This window comes from Triturus cristatus, chromosome 3_2 (assembly GCF_964204655.1).
Source record: "Triturus cristatus chromosome 3_2, aTriCri1.1, whole genome shotgun sequence".
NCBI lineage: Eukaryota > Metazoa > Chordata > Amphibia > Caudata > Salamandridae > Triturus > Triturus cristatus.
Window position 1 is genome coordinate 446,093,047 of NC_140584.1, and position 15,112 is coordinate 446,108,158.

The 15,112-nt window shown below is 49.6% G+C and overlaps 1 protein-coding gene across 1 annotated transcript in view; it reads right to left on the reverse strand.

Moving 5' to 3' along the window:
- SPTY2D1 (SPT2 chromatin protein domain containing 1) overlaps positions 1-15,112 on the reverse strand; it is a 239,443-nt gene that overhangs the window by 135,945 nt on the left and 88,386 nt on the right. The window lies entirely within an intron of this gene.

The window sequence follows — 15,112 nt, forward strand, 5'->3', positions numbered from 1 at the left end:
GGCTACGGTGGGAGCCCTCATTTTATGCTTAGCCAGCCACGCATAGGGGACAAGGAAGCTAGGGTGACCACATCCCAACTAGGGGTTCTTTCATGGAATCTTCGGGGCCTGGGGGACCCTAGGAAGAAGCGGCAGGTGTTGGCATACTTGGACCGTCACAAGATCCACATCGCTATGTTGCAGGAGACGCACATCAACCCCACACTCTCCAACACATTTGCTACCAAATGGGCGGGTCATAGGCTGTTCTCCTCATATTCCTCTTATGCACGCGGCGTGGCGATCTTAAAAAAGAAACAGACGCCATTTGCCTTGGCAGGGTCCATGGTGGACTCACAGGGGCGCTTTATCATTGCATGGGGAAGACTGGGAGCAGACTCCGTTACCTTGGTTTGTTGTTATGGACCCAACTTAGACACGCCAGATTTCTTCACCACACTTTGGGGTAAGATTGTGGACATAGGATCTACGCACATCATATGGGGAGGTGACTTTAATGCCGTGCTTGACCCAGCAGTGGACAGGTCCAATCCCCACTCTCACCATTACAGTCGCACACAGAGGGAACTACAATATATTTCGGAGGGGTGAGGGCTGGTAGACGCCTGGCGTCATCTTCACCCTCAGGCCAAAGAAGGCACACACTTCACGACACATGCAGCCACCTGGGCCAGAATAGATTACATTCTCCTCACAAGGGGACTCGCGCCGACGCTAAGCGCAGCGACGCATCTTGCTAGAACACTCTCAGATCATTGTCCAGTGAGGATAATGCTTCACCCTCCGGGATATGACAGGCCTAGGCCTAGTTGGCGATTGCAACCCACGGCACTGTTGGACTCAATGTTTCAGCATGAGCTGGGGGACGAAATACGAGACTTCTTTCAACAAAACAAGGGCTCAGTAGATAGCATTGAAACGATTTGGGAGGCCTTTAAGGTGACAATACGGGGGTTTTGCATCTCTAAAAGTTTCGGAGTGCTCCGGGATATACTAGGGACGTTACGGACCCTGGAAAAAAACCTTAAGGCATTGGAACACCGAATGGAGCGGGGCGAGGAGGGAAAGGTGCAGGCAGATTTCCGGGCTCTCTTGTCGGAGTACGAGAGAGCTGCGCAGCGCGAGTCGAGATTCCGGGGACGGTATTGGGAGGCCCGCAGGTATGGTGAGGGGGAGAGGCCAGGGAGGGCCCTGGCTGAAGTGATTGGGCGACCCCGGTTCTCCAATTTTGGAGATCGTGGGCCCTGCGGCGACGAGACACAGAGACATTTCACACATCCTAGAGACGTTTACTACGCACTATGCCGGCCTCTACACCTCACAGCGCAGGGGTTCGCTGGATCTTGATGAATTCCTGGGAGATGTTGCGTTGGGCTGGCTTTCCGACACACATCGCGGCTTCCTCTGCTTGCCTTTCGAACTTGACGAGGTGCGAGAGGCAATCATGACAACGCAATCAGGTAAGGCACCGGGCCTGGATGGCCTCCCTATTGAATTCTATAAAACATACATCGACATAATGGCTCCGGTGCTCAAGGAAGTATACGAGGAATCGATGGAGGCTGGTGAACTGCCCCGATCAATGCGGGAGGCATTACTGGTTTCACTTCTGAAACCAGGCAAGCCCAGCGACTCTTGCGGTTCATATAGACCGTTATCCCACATCAATTGCGATATGAAAATCTTGGCAAAAGTCATTGCCAACAGGGTGTCGTTATTACTGGATAGGCTTGTGCTTCCCGATCAGTCAGGGTTTGTGCCGGGACGTGACCCCTCTCATAACCTGCTACAAACTGTTGATCCGGAGCTACAACTGGCTGCGGTGTTCCTAGATGCAACAAAGGCGTTCGACTCCGTGGAGTGGGACTATCTGTTCGAGATACTGGGACGGATGGGGTTCCCCTCTCTCTTTATATCCTGGATTCGGCTGTTGTATCACAAACCCACTGCTAGGGTGTTAATCAATGGGCACCTCTCTGAGGCCTTTCCCATCACCCTGGGTACGCGCCAGGGGTGCCCGCTTTCCCCCCTGCTGTTTGCCATAGCGCTGGAGCCATTAGCATTCAGGCTGCGACAGCACCATGGTGAAAAAGCGTTCCGATGTATCCAGCGTCAAATACAAGTGTCCCTATACACAGACGACATCACACTGTATGTGAGAGACCCTCAACAGAACATCAATCCACTGCTCCGCGAATTTATCACTTTTGGTAGACTATCCGGGGTCCATATTAATTGGGGGAAGTCGCAAGTCTTCCCGCTGACGGCGATAACCACCAGGTTTGACTTAGATTACCCGCTGGCTTGGTGCGATTCTGATCTTCGGTACCTTGGGATACAGATCTCTAGGGATCGCGACGAACTGCTGCGTCTCAATTACGGCACTGCGATGCAGCGTCTCACTGACGCTGTCACCAGGTGGATCTCTTTGACCCTCTCGTTCGCTGGACGGGAGTCCTTGATAAAAATGGTGGTGCTCCCGTGATTCCTATATTTGTTCTTGAATATACCATATCATCCTGGGAGACACTTCTTTAAAACCCTTCGGTCAGAGCTCATCAGGTTGCTCTGGGGCGGCAAACAGCCCAGGCTTAAATAGTCTATACTAACCCAACCTTATGTTCAGGGAGGATTCGAAATTCCGGACTTTGAAATATATTATCTTAGTGCGCATGCACATTACGCATACTACTGGATTCGTCCCACCCCATATATGCCACAGGTGGCTGCGGAGCACTGGCTGGCGGACCCTATCCCACTGGACGGAATGATACAGGCCCCGAGGCGCTCCCGCGACACCCCACCCAACACTGTAACATGCGTAGTGGATGCGTGGCATCAAATAATCGGTATATGTGGGTCCCCGTGCCTATTTTCCCGAAGCTCCCGCTCTCCTATCATCCCGGTATGCCGTTGTTACAGGAACGGGTCTTTCATCAGATGCGCGCACGGGTGCAGATTGTCACATGGGGAGATCTCTTTCGGAACGGCAAGTTTTGCACACTTGCGCAAATGTTTGGCGAGGCCTCTCCCTCGGCCCTAGACACATTTCTTTACATCCTGCTACGGCAGGGCCTTCGCACTATCCTTCCAGAGTTCCCGCAGGAGCCCAAGATCTTTGCACCATTGCACCAGATGCTGGGGTCCGCTGATCGCAGGCACTTAGTGTCCCGACTCTACCATAACATACGCAAACATTATGCGGGGCCCAGATGCACGGCGAGGACCCAGTGGAGTGAGGAGTTGGGAGGAGAAGTGACTGAAGAGCAGTGGGAGTATTGCTGCCTCCAAACTGCAAGGGTGTCTGCTAGTGGCAGATTGCGAGTAATTCATTATAAGTTTATACAGCGCCTTTACTATACGCCCGCTAAAAAGTTTTGATTCGCGCTGGCGGATAATGACAGGTGTGAGAGATGTCGCCAGCCGGGTGCGGGTTTTGTACACTTGGCATGGGAATGCCAGAGAATACTGGATTTCTGGACACAAGTTTTCCAGGCTCTGGGGAGGATGGATTTGGTGAATACACCAGTGGAGAGAGACCCAGTGCGGGTGCTACTAGGTTACACTGCGCACATCCCACAGGCGCATTGCAAATTCACTGGTATGGTATTGCTGTTGGCCAGGCGCAGGGTGGCTTGCAGGTGGGGTAGGGGGAGGGCTCCTAAATTCAAGGGCTGGATTGCTGACCTGACCTATTGCCAGGGACAGTTCGCCACATATGCCGAGACCCTTCCGCTAATATCTAGACCAAAAGATATTTGGGGGCCCCTTCAGTCTTACCTATTATCGACTGCCGTGGGGGTGGCGGACTCCCATGCTTTGGAGGGGGATGCGGGGGTCTAGGGGGAAAACTTGCTGCCTCTGAGCTATCACGGATACGCAAACTGCTCGGGGTGAGGGGGCTGGGAGGTTGTCCCCTCGTAGCGTGGACTGCTGTTGGTTGGGGTTCATGGCACCCCCTGGTGCTTGTTCTTTGGTACCAGTGTACTGTGAGGGGGGGGGGGGGGGGGTCGGGGCGGTCTCCCAGAGACGTGAGGGTAGAATGCCTAGTCCACATGTTGTATGCTTTAGCTGTGTCGCACAACACTATTAGGATGTTGCGATGTAAGGAACCCGTGGGACGGGGTGAGCGGTGTATAGCCTATAATACTGGACAGGAATGAAGGTCCCCCGTGGGAAGATGTGGCCAGTTGGGATTGTGATTAGTGCCTATTTGCTTGATATCTTCGCTCTTTGCTGTACTCACGCTGTGTTGTAGAAGATGTAATGTGCAAAATGTTAAAAATAAAGTTAAAAAAAAAAAAACGTTGTTTATTAATACAATATACATAAAGCAATGACTAATACCTGCCTCCCCAGCCATTCCTGTAGCTTTGGGAACCTGGAATACTCTGAACTGTTGCACTTGCAAGCAAGGGTTAGTAGAAGTTTTGGTACCATCATTGGCAGCGATGACGGGCAATGGGTGGTGAAAGTACCAGTGGCCTACTGTTCAGGGTCCTGGCACTTATTATTTCACAAATTAAGCACTGCATCTATATAAAGTTTGGAGGAAAATTGAATTTGACATTGACATCATGATGGTCACATTTCAGCACTTTCTAAATTCTCCATAAAGGATCTGGACCTAAAAAATCACAAAGCATGGAGACAAATTATATCCAATCCTGACCACACTTCCGTGCTTTCTTATTCAAAAACAACCCCTGAAATATGTTTCTAAAGCTGTGCCAGGAATATGTTTAAATATGTACTACTGAGAATATCATGTGAGACCTGCAGCGCGTTCGTGTCACTGTGCCGCATTCAATAATGATTAACTTTACAGTTGCAAAAAAAAAAAAATTTGCTTGGTTGGTGGGACTTTAAGGTCTGTTGATACAGGCCATATTTCTGTGGCTGCTCCACCACCCAAAGGCTTCAAATTCTGAAACTTCACCATCTGAGGAGAGGCCAGATATATGCAGAACAAGTGGATCTCAAAGCAGAGGCCAGGGAGGAGATCAATTGGTGCCCACAGCACATGGAATCATGCAATAGGGGGGGCGATCTTTGGATATACCCTGGACCTGGTAACAGAATTGAACATCAACAGACTGGGATGGAGCACCAATGTGGGGATCGATCCACTGGAGTTAAACGGGCAGCCGACGAACTGGCATTACATATCATCTAGCTGGAAATTCTAGCGAGCTTATTCGCAGTCAAGTGCAGAGCAAAATGAAGGGCCGTGAATTTTTAAAAATCGGCAGCCTGTTAAATCCATCACCTGGCAGGAACAAGACTGAAGAACGTTACAGAACTGGCAAAATACTTCCGGCACCATTGTCAGAAGAATCAGATAGCCATGAGAATGCAGGACCTTCCGGCTTACCAAAATGATTCACCAGATTGGTAGTCCAGACACTGTCAAGATTGGAACACCTGGATGCTGCACCCAGAGATCTTTTGAGCTCTCATGGACAGATAGGGCCCATGTTGTATCAATCTTATTTTCCTTAAGATTGGATCACTAACTCCCCTCGCAATTCGGCTGGAGACTGGACCTGAGAGGTCTGGCAACAGATGCTTTCCTACAAGAGAGGGCCAAGGACAGCAACTATGCCTCTCCACCCGTCACCATGGTAGAGAGGGGGCAGTCCATGAACGTGGTTCTCATTACACTAGTCTGGAGATCTCAAGTTTGATTTCCGGGTCTGAAGGAAATTCCCAGCGATTCATCAATCCCTCTCCACCTCGGTCAGACAACTCTAAGAGATCCCCAAGGCCAGTGGTTGTATATACATAGACTTTGTGTTATGGTGTTTACTTTTAAGTGCTGTTTTTGTGCTGCTGTCTCCATAGTGAGGTTCCAGAATCTCTCTGCAAGGGAGTTTCCAAAGGACTTGTGTGCAGTCCTGTTGTATCGTGCTGCTTCTAATAAACTGCTTTTCAATAAAACCCAGCTTTTGGAATTCAACACCGGTATCACCAGTTGGTGGAGGAGGGTTCACCCCACCTCGTGGCATGGAGGAGTACAGGTGATGCTAGTCAATTCTAGGCCTTTTGGGACTTTCTGATCAACTTGAGAAAGCTTGGGAAGAGAGCATACTCAAGCACTACAGGACAGCCTGGTGATGTTTGCCTGCTTGGTGTGTGGAACAAGGTCAGGATTCCATGGGGTTCACAACTGTTTAGGTCTGGAATTTTCTCTCTGAGTTTGTAGCGGAAGATAAAGCTTACAGGTCAGTAACCCCATTTAGATCATATATTGTCAGCAGATCATGCCGTGTGAATGGTGTCTCATTGGGGGAACATCAAATGGTTTGCAAGTTGTTGGGAGGAGTCCGAATCTCTGTGCATCCCACAAGCTATATGCTTACTTGAGGGCTGTAAATAAGATATTGAGCCTGTGCCTATCAAGGCAGAGTACAGACTGTCTGAAGAGAAAGGAACTAACCGGGTAAGCTGGCCATGTTACTTTGCTTGGTGTCATTCAAAAGGGTTTCACACATTGCCTTAGATTGATCAGGTAGAATGTTAACATTTCTAGTGTTACCATTACAGTGTCTAGACCATGGGTACTGGCAAACATTTTCCCAGGGGCCACAAAATATGGTCTGTGGTGTGCCAGAAGGCTGACTAATGCCAGTAGGATGGGAGTGGTGGTTTGCAGGCCAGGGTAGCAGGTAAGGTGGTCGTTGGAGAAGCCAAGCATGTACATGGTGTGGTCACTGAATCATGGCGTTATTTTGAAGGTGTCATTCCATACTGCTCTCTAGATGAATACTCAAGTCTCTAGAAGACTCAGATTTGGCAAAACTGAGTTATGCAGCATCTGAATCACTATCCCGCTACCAGCCTTCTACTTGCTATCACTAACCTCGGGAAAGTCAAGTGTCAAAAAAGAAGTAACTTCATTACTGAATCGGATTGAAATTGAAGTGTACAAAATAATGCAAAAAAAACCCAAAGCCCAATCCCGGCTTCCCCAATTGATCAAATTGCATGATCCTCACCTACAATTGCTAGATAGGTGAAGTGAGGTGGGTTATGCAAGAAGCAGAAACTCATGTGTCCATGTTTAGCGTACAATCAGCGAGGGGAAGAAAACAAGTTACTTACCTGTAACTTTGGTTCCCCAGTATTGGTAACTTTCATAGATTCTCATGCTTTGTATCATTCCCCGTCGTCGGAATGGGAGCCTCGGTAACAAAAATATATATATATATATACATACATATGTATAACCATAGAAACAGAAGAGAAAAATAGGCCTAGGCCTCATCTCATTTTGTAGTATATCACCCTCTTTGTGTAAAAGAGCCCAAACTTTTGCCAGGGCCAATCAGCACAGCCTCACCCTCTGGAACCTTCCTGAGAGAGCTCAGAGCCTCAGATTTTCGTAGCCGTTGTGCCAACAGCCACTACCTTAGTAAACCGGCAGAGCTTTCCCAGGGGAGGTGGGTGGGCGCATGAGAATCTATGAAAGTTACCAATACTGGGGAACCAAAGTTACAGGTAAGTAACTTGTTTTCTTACCCCAGTATTGGAACTTTCATAGATTCTCATGCTTTGTATCAGAATAGCAAGCAGTAGATCACGACAAGCACATTTCGGTAAATACATGGCTTTACAAAATCATCTCAGTGTACATGATAAAACAACCATTACTGAAACCAAATGTGCTTACCAGGATGGAGGGATTGTAGGGAAAGCTCACCTCTCATTGAAAAAGATTCCGGAGGACTGCTTGACCAACAGCAGCGTCAGCTCGTCCCACCGATTCCAGGCAGTAGTGCTTCGTGAAGGTGTGTACACTGCTCCACGTTGCTGCCCTGCAAATGTCCTTAATCGCCACTCCAGCGAAGAGAGCCACTGAAGACGCCATCGCTCTCGTAGAATGCGCTCGGGCCCTTTTATCCAAAGGTTTGCCCGCAGCCTGATGACAGTACTGAATTGCACTGGAGATCCAGCGGGAAATGCCACTCTTGGCGAGCGGTAACCCCTTCCGTGGTGCACTGTAGGCGATAAATAGTTGAGTAGACTTTCTGAAAGAGCGTGTGCGCTCCAGATAGAATTTCAGGCATCTTTGGACATCCAAAGAATGCAATGTTCGTTCCGCTTGAGTGGAAGGACGCGGAAAAAAGGAGTTCAAAATTAAGGGTTCATTCAAATGAAACTCCGAAGGCACCTTTCGGGATAAATTTTGGGTTGGTTCTCAAAATCATGACATCCCTCTTGAACTGTAGAAAAGGCTCCACTATAGAGAGAGCCTGGAGTTCACTAACTCTCCTAGCCGAAGTCAATGCCAGGAGAAGGGCTAGTTTCCAAGATAGGAACTTCAAATCCGCTTTGTGAATCGGCTCAAAGGGCGCTTTCATCAGTTGAGCCGGTACCAGGTTAAGCTGCCAGATAGGCGGAGGTGGCCGGACCGGAGGATACATCCGAAATAACCCCTTAAGGAACTGCTTAACAATCCTTGCAGACCATAGAGATGGCCCCGATGTCTTCCGTCGAAAGCGGGATATGGCAGCCAGATGTACCTTGATCGAAGAGTGCGCCACACCTGATTTAGCCAGAGACAGGATATAGGGCAAAATCTGATGTGGCAGGGATTTGTAAGGATGGAGCTTATTCCTCTGGCACCAAAGGCAAAATCTCTTCCATTTTGCCCTGTAGGTCTTATTAGTGCTTGGTGCCCGCGCCTGAGATAGAACATCCCTGCATTCCTTAGACAGATTCAGATGGCGGAATTCTCTGTGTTCAGGAGCCACGCTGACAAGTGAAGTGACTCCGGATCCGGATGGAGGACTTGCCCCTGATTTCTCGATAACAGAGATGGAATCAGTGGCAAGCGAATCGGGCGATCCTGGGAGAGAAGTAGGAGTTCCGAGTACCAGAACTGCCGCGCCCATGCTGGAGCAATGAGGATCATCTTGCATGGTTCTGCCCTGACCTTCCTGAGAACTCGAGGAATGAGGGGAATCGGAGGAAAGGCGTAGCAAAATGCGCCGAACCAAGCAATCGAAAGGGCATTCCCCAGAGACCCTCGCTGGGGAACCTTGCTTGCGTAAAACCGGCACTTGGCGTTCTCCGGGGTCGCAAAGAGGTCTATGGTCGGAGTACCCCATTTCTTGAACACTGCCTCCAGCGTGGCCTGATCCAGCTCCCACTCGTGTGTCCCCTTCGTCTGGCGACTTAGAGCATCCGCTGTGATGTTGAGACACCCCGCTAGGTGCTCGGCTCGCAGAGTGACCCCGTGAGAGATCGCAAATTCCCAGATCACCTGAGCTTCTTTGGACAGCGTCCGCGATCTCGTTCCCCCTTGTTTGTTGATATAGTGCATGGCCGTAGTGTTGTCTGTCCGGACCAGCACTGCACGGTTCTGAAGTCTGGGAAGGAACGCCAGCAAGGCTAAGTGAATGGCCCTTAGCTCCAAAAGATTGATGTGGTGCCGTCTGTCTGCTGGACTCCAGTGACCGCTGACCTGAAGCTCCTGGAGGACTGCTCCCCACCCTTCTAGGGTAGCGTCCGTGGTCACCACCATAGGAGAAGGAGGGATTCGGAACGTTAATCCTCCTGCGATGTTCTGCTTCACCAGCCACCATTCGCAGGCTGTGCGCATGGCAGGCGTTATCCATACTTTGTCGTTGAACGATCCTTCTGCCTGAAGCCACTGTTTGTCCAACTCCTCCTGTAGAGGGCGCATATGAAGCCTGCAATGCGGTATCAAAGGTATGCAGGATGAGATTGATCCGAGCAAGGACTTGTACTGTCGAACCGATACATGTCTCTTGTGCAGCATTTGACGAGCGGAAGCGGCCAGTTTGCCCTGACGCTCCTCTGACGGACGAGCCGTGCATCGTCTCGTGTCCAGAATTGCCCCAAGGAACTTCCGTGACCTGGAGGGTATCAGTTCCGACTTGGACACATTGAGCTGAAGACCCAAATGGGCGAACAATCTTATGCAAGTTGACACAGCCTGAGACGTTGCCCTGAACGACGGAGCCTTGATGAGCCAGTCGTCCAAGTACGGGAACACTTCCAAGGACTGCTTCCTCAGGAAAGCAGCGACTGGTGCCAGCATCTTCGTGAAAATGCGGGGTGCCGACCGCAGGCCAAACGGGAGCACCTTGAACTGGAAATGGGTCTTGCCTACTGTGAAGCGTAGATATTGCCTGTGAGCTGGGTGGATTGGAACATGAAAGTAAGCATCCTCTAAATCCAGGGATGCCAAAAAATCTCCCGGATTGAGTAGTCGTAGAATATCCTGGAGAGTGACCATCCTGAAAGAGAGCTTGATGAGATAGGTGTTGAGCTCCCTGAGGTCTAGTATAGGACGCCACGCATCCTCCGTCTTCCGAACCAGGAAGAACCTGGAATAAAACCCCTTGCCCCTTTGTGAAAGTGGCACGGGCTCTATCGCCCCCTTGATGAAAAGCTGGTGGGCTTCGAGATGTAATAGTCGGAGATGTTTCGCTGCACGGGCGTCTGGAGCTCTTGTTGGAGGAAGATTTTGGAACTCCAACGTATGGCCACTCTGAACTATATTCAAGACCCACCGGTCTGATGTTAAACGCACCCAGCTGTCCAGACAAAAAGATATCCTGCCCCCGACCGGTGTTTGTGGTAGGGGAGGAACAGTAGCCAGAGCCAGGAGGCCGCTATTGCCTCTTGGCGTTGTCTCGTCCCTGGCGATTCTGACGTCCTCTCTGGGACTGCCGAGAGAAAGACGCCGACTGTCCTTGGCGCTGGCTGGAATATTGACCTTTATAGGACTGTCCAGATTGTGTGGAATATTGTCGTTGGTTTCCTCTGTAGTTAGAAAACCCCCGACCACGTGCCCCTTTGAATGGCACTTTACGGTAGGTCAAAGATCCTAAGGACTTAGCTGTATCGGTGTCCTTTTTAATGCTTTGGAGGGCGTCGTCCACATGCTTACCAAAAAGCATCTCTCCGTCAAAGGGAAGGTCCAAGATCTTATTCTGGACCTCCTGGCGAAACCAGGTCGCTTTCAACCAGCCTTGACGGCGCAAGACGGCTGACCCTGCCAAAGCCCTGAAGGCAGTTGAAGCAATGTCCATCGCACAGTCGATGACTTCCGAAGAGCATCGTTCTCCCTCCATCAGCACCTGTCTGGCTTCGTCTTGACTAGTTTCTGGTAGCTGGTCCAGGAACGGTTCCATATCACACCACATCTGGCGGTCGTATCTGCCCAGAATAGCCAGAGAATTAGCCGCACGCACCAACAAGCTGGCCATGGTGGAGAATCTTTTACCCACATTGTCCAGTCTTCTGCCTTCTTTATCTGGAGGCGTGGTTAATGGAGTGGACGGATTTTTTGACTTACTTTGTGCGGCTTGTGAAATAACGGAATCCGGCTTAGGTTGTCCTAGAAAACACGCAGGACTGCCCTCTGGTGCCTTGTATTTCTTCTCCAGCCGGGGAAGAACCGGAATGACTGTTGCTGGATTTTGCATTGTCTTCAGACCCTCATCCCAGACATGTTCTATAATGGGAATAGATCTTACAGACTTCTTATATTGGGCTTTAAAGTCATATAGGAAGCAGTCAGACTGCTCCACCGTAAAGGGCAAACCAAACCTCTTGGATGCCCGTTCCATCAAATTATGGAAACCACCAATGTCCGCCGGAGGCGATATATTTGTCTCTCGGCCTACAGCATCTGGATCCTGCGTATCATCAGGGTCCCCATCCGGATCCCCTGGATCTGTAAGAGGGATTACCTGTCCCTCATCGTCTTCGTCCGTATCTGCATCGTCTGCGTCATCATCAGCAGGTTCCGTACCTGAAGGTTGGGGAACCACTAAGGGCAGCACCGGTGAAATGGAACGAGGTACCTCTCTTGGTAGAGGTGGCAAGTTCATTGGCATGTCACGTGGCACTTCCAATGGAGAAGGACGCACTGGAGTGCGATCCGGCAACGTCGGAAAACGAGATCTATAGTCTTGCAGCATCTGTTGCAAATCCGACACTAAAGCCACTGGCAAGGCAATCAGGTCCTGCCTCATAGAGCGGGGGCGTAATCCCTGTGTCAAGCTTTGGTGCCCCTCCTGCACCTCTGGACCATAAAACTCCTCCGTATCTGTGTCCTGCTGTTTGACATTCAGGTCTGAAGGGCTGTATGCGTCCCCAAACTGCCCATCCTCTTCATCCTCCTCCGAGTCCTCGAGAAGCATGGATGGTGGCAAAGGCGTGACCCGCCTAGGGGAAGTCATGGCCGGTGTAATCACTAATCTTTGGGTGGTAAATTCCAAATTTTTCGTCGTCGGCGGTCTCGTCGACGGAGTCGATGGCAACGGGATTACCAGTGACGACGAACTCGACAACGACATCGTCGACTGAGGGGCAACTGTCGTCGACGGAGCTGAAATCGTCGTCGACGATGAGGCCGTCGACAGTCCTGTGATCGTCGTCGACGGAGCAGTCGTCGACGGAGCAGTCGTCGACGGAGCAGTCGCCGCCGGAGCAGTCGCCGCCGGAGCAGTCGTCGACGGAGCTTTCTTCTTCATCGACGGAGTATGTTTCATCGTCGGCGGAGCACCCGTCGACGGTCTCGTCGACGAACTTGTAGTCGTCAACATCGACGAACTCGTCGTCGTCGTCATCGTCGACGTGGTCTTCGTCGTCGACACCGCTGTCGAAGACGACGAAGTAGACATCGTCGACGGTCTCGTCGACGGCCCCATGGAAATAGGCTTAACTGAGGAGATCGTCGTCGACGTACCTGCTTTTGCCTGCGTCGACGGACGCGGTTTCTTCAGTGGAACTGACTGAGGAGTTTCTGCAGCATGTTTTTTTACAGGTTTCTCCTTCTGGGACGGAGTGGAAGATGTAGCAACCTCCTTCATGTCCTTAGGGGCTATGTCCACAGTAGCCCGTCCCTGCCTCTCCTTTACACTGACGTGAGGAGATTTTTTGGGACCAGCCTCCTCAGACCTGTCAGAGATCCCGTGAGGGGCTTTGAGAGGAACCTTGAGAGGGGGTTCCGCAGAAGTGGAGGGAGATGACCTACCCCTCTTCTTCGATCTCCTGGAGGAGGTGCCAGATATAGATTCCTCCTCATCCGAAGAGATGACTTCCCTGGTCTTCAACTTCTGCAGCCACGTCAGCAAGCGCCCCTCTCTGTCTCTCAAGGTCTTGGTCGAGAAGGTCCGACAGATTTTACAGTCTGTGGCCTTGTGTTCCGGGTACAGGCAGTATATGCAGTTCTCATGCCTGTCTTCCACAAACAGTCTCTTCTTCCCACAAGAGGCACAAGCTCTAAATAAAGCTTTCTTCTCCCTTTCTGACATTCTGTCACAAAAGATGGCAATAAAGATATCCAAAAGTTAAATTCTGAGAAAAACTGAGCAGAGCTCAGTGGAGACTCCCTAGCACAACGTGCGGTAGAAAAATCTGAGGCTCTGAGCTCTCTCAGGAAGGTTCCAGAGGGTGAGGCTGTGCTGATTGGCCCTGGCAAAAGTTTGGGCTCTTTTACACAAAGAGGGTGATATACTACAAAATGAGATGAGGCCTAGGCCTATTTTTCTCTTCTGTTTCTATGGTTATACATATGTATATATATATATATATATTTTTGTTACCGAGGCTCCCATTCCGACGACGGGGAATGTTACAAAGCATGAGAATCTATGAAAGTTCCAATACTGGGGTAACTTTGGCTTCTAATGCCTTTTCTCTGGGTGCTCATTTATAGGATATTATAAAGGCTATGGACTGGTTGCCCGATTCTACCTTCAAGCCTTTTTACTTTATACCAGTGGAAGATGTGGCTTTGTTGCTGCTGAGCAAGCTTTGAAGTAGCGTAATCCCCACCTGCAGTGAGGGCATAGAATTATTTTTCCTATCATGTATGAAAGTTCAATTCTCATAAGGACATGTGTGGGGGAGTATTAACAAACCCGGTGGAGCCAGTAAAGGAAAATTCTGAAAGGAGGTTCAACCCAGTGGTTTACAGAGTAAGTAGCTGGTTGCTATGATGTATTGGAAAATGTTATTCTGTTAGGTGTACCTTATTGTCTGCAATTGTCGATAAACAGTTCCTTCTTTGCTTAGTTAAGGAATGAAACAGAAACAAGAATAAGGACAAACGAGATGCAACAAGGGATAGATAACAGGAACAAGAAGGGAAAGGTAAGTGTTCTAGGGCTTTCATAACTGCTGTTGGACTGTGACTGGGTACGTCTGAACTACATTTTATCCCAATGACTTCGGAGATGTGTGAAATAGTACTGTTTGTATGTACAGTGAGCTGCTGTTGGAGAATGAAGTAAAGCTAGAAGGCATATTTGTTGCCTCTCTATCCTTAACAGAACTGAAAGTTTCCTTCACAATAACTAGGAAATGTTGTAACCTTTGAAACAGATTTATATTTTTCACATATTTAAGCTTTTTAAAATATACACACCTGCAAAGTAAAGGACTTCCAAGGTAAAGTAGTAAAACTTACTTGCAATGAAAGGACTCTAGGGGTGAGTGGAAGTCACGGAATTTGACTCAGCGGAATTCCAAGGAGCTACATAAAAGCCCAGCGAGATTCCGTGTAGTTCTGACAACGGACAGAAATAGGTACGGAGTGCTGCTCGCGCTGTGATTTGGCGCAGGGAGCACGTTCTGTGCTGAAAAATCATTGCGAATGGCACCACACAGCGCGCAAGAGGGTGCAGCTACACAATTTGATTTTGCTGCCGCTCAAGCAGATTTACTACTCAAGCACCAGCCTTCTACTGGTCGCGACAGCCCGCATTGGAAAATCTTGGAAGATGTCCTCCTTCTGAATGGAAATCTTGCTAGGGGACACCGAATCTCGCTCACCCACTTACCGTTCTGGAGCTGCGTGCAAGAATAAATTCCATCATGCAGTGATTGGGCGAATTTGGCCAGGACTCTGCGTTACTCTCCCCAAATTTCTGAAGAACGGATTATTTTACCCACTCCTAAAGGACTCCCAATATACTTAACAAAATGTAAGGATTCCTGATGTAAAATTCCAGAAGCAATGGTAGCATACTAGGATAAATGCTAAAGAAAAGAATGTAGATATTCCATTAGAAACACCTTCACACGGACAAGGGGAATAAGAGTACAGATTAGTGCTATTAAAGTA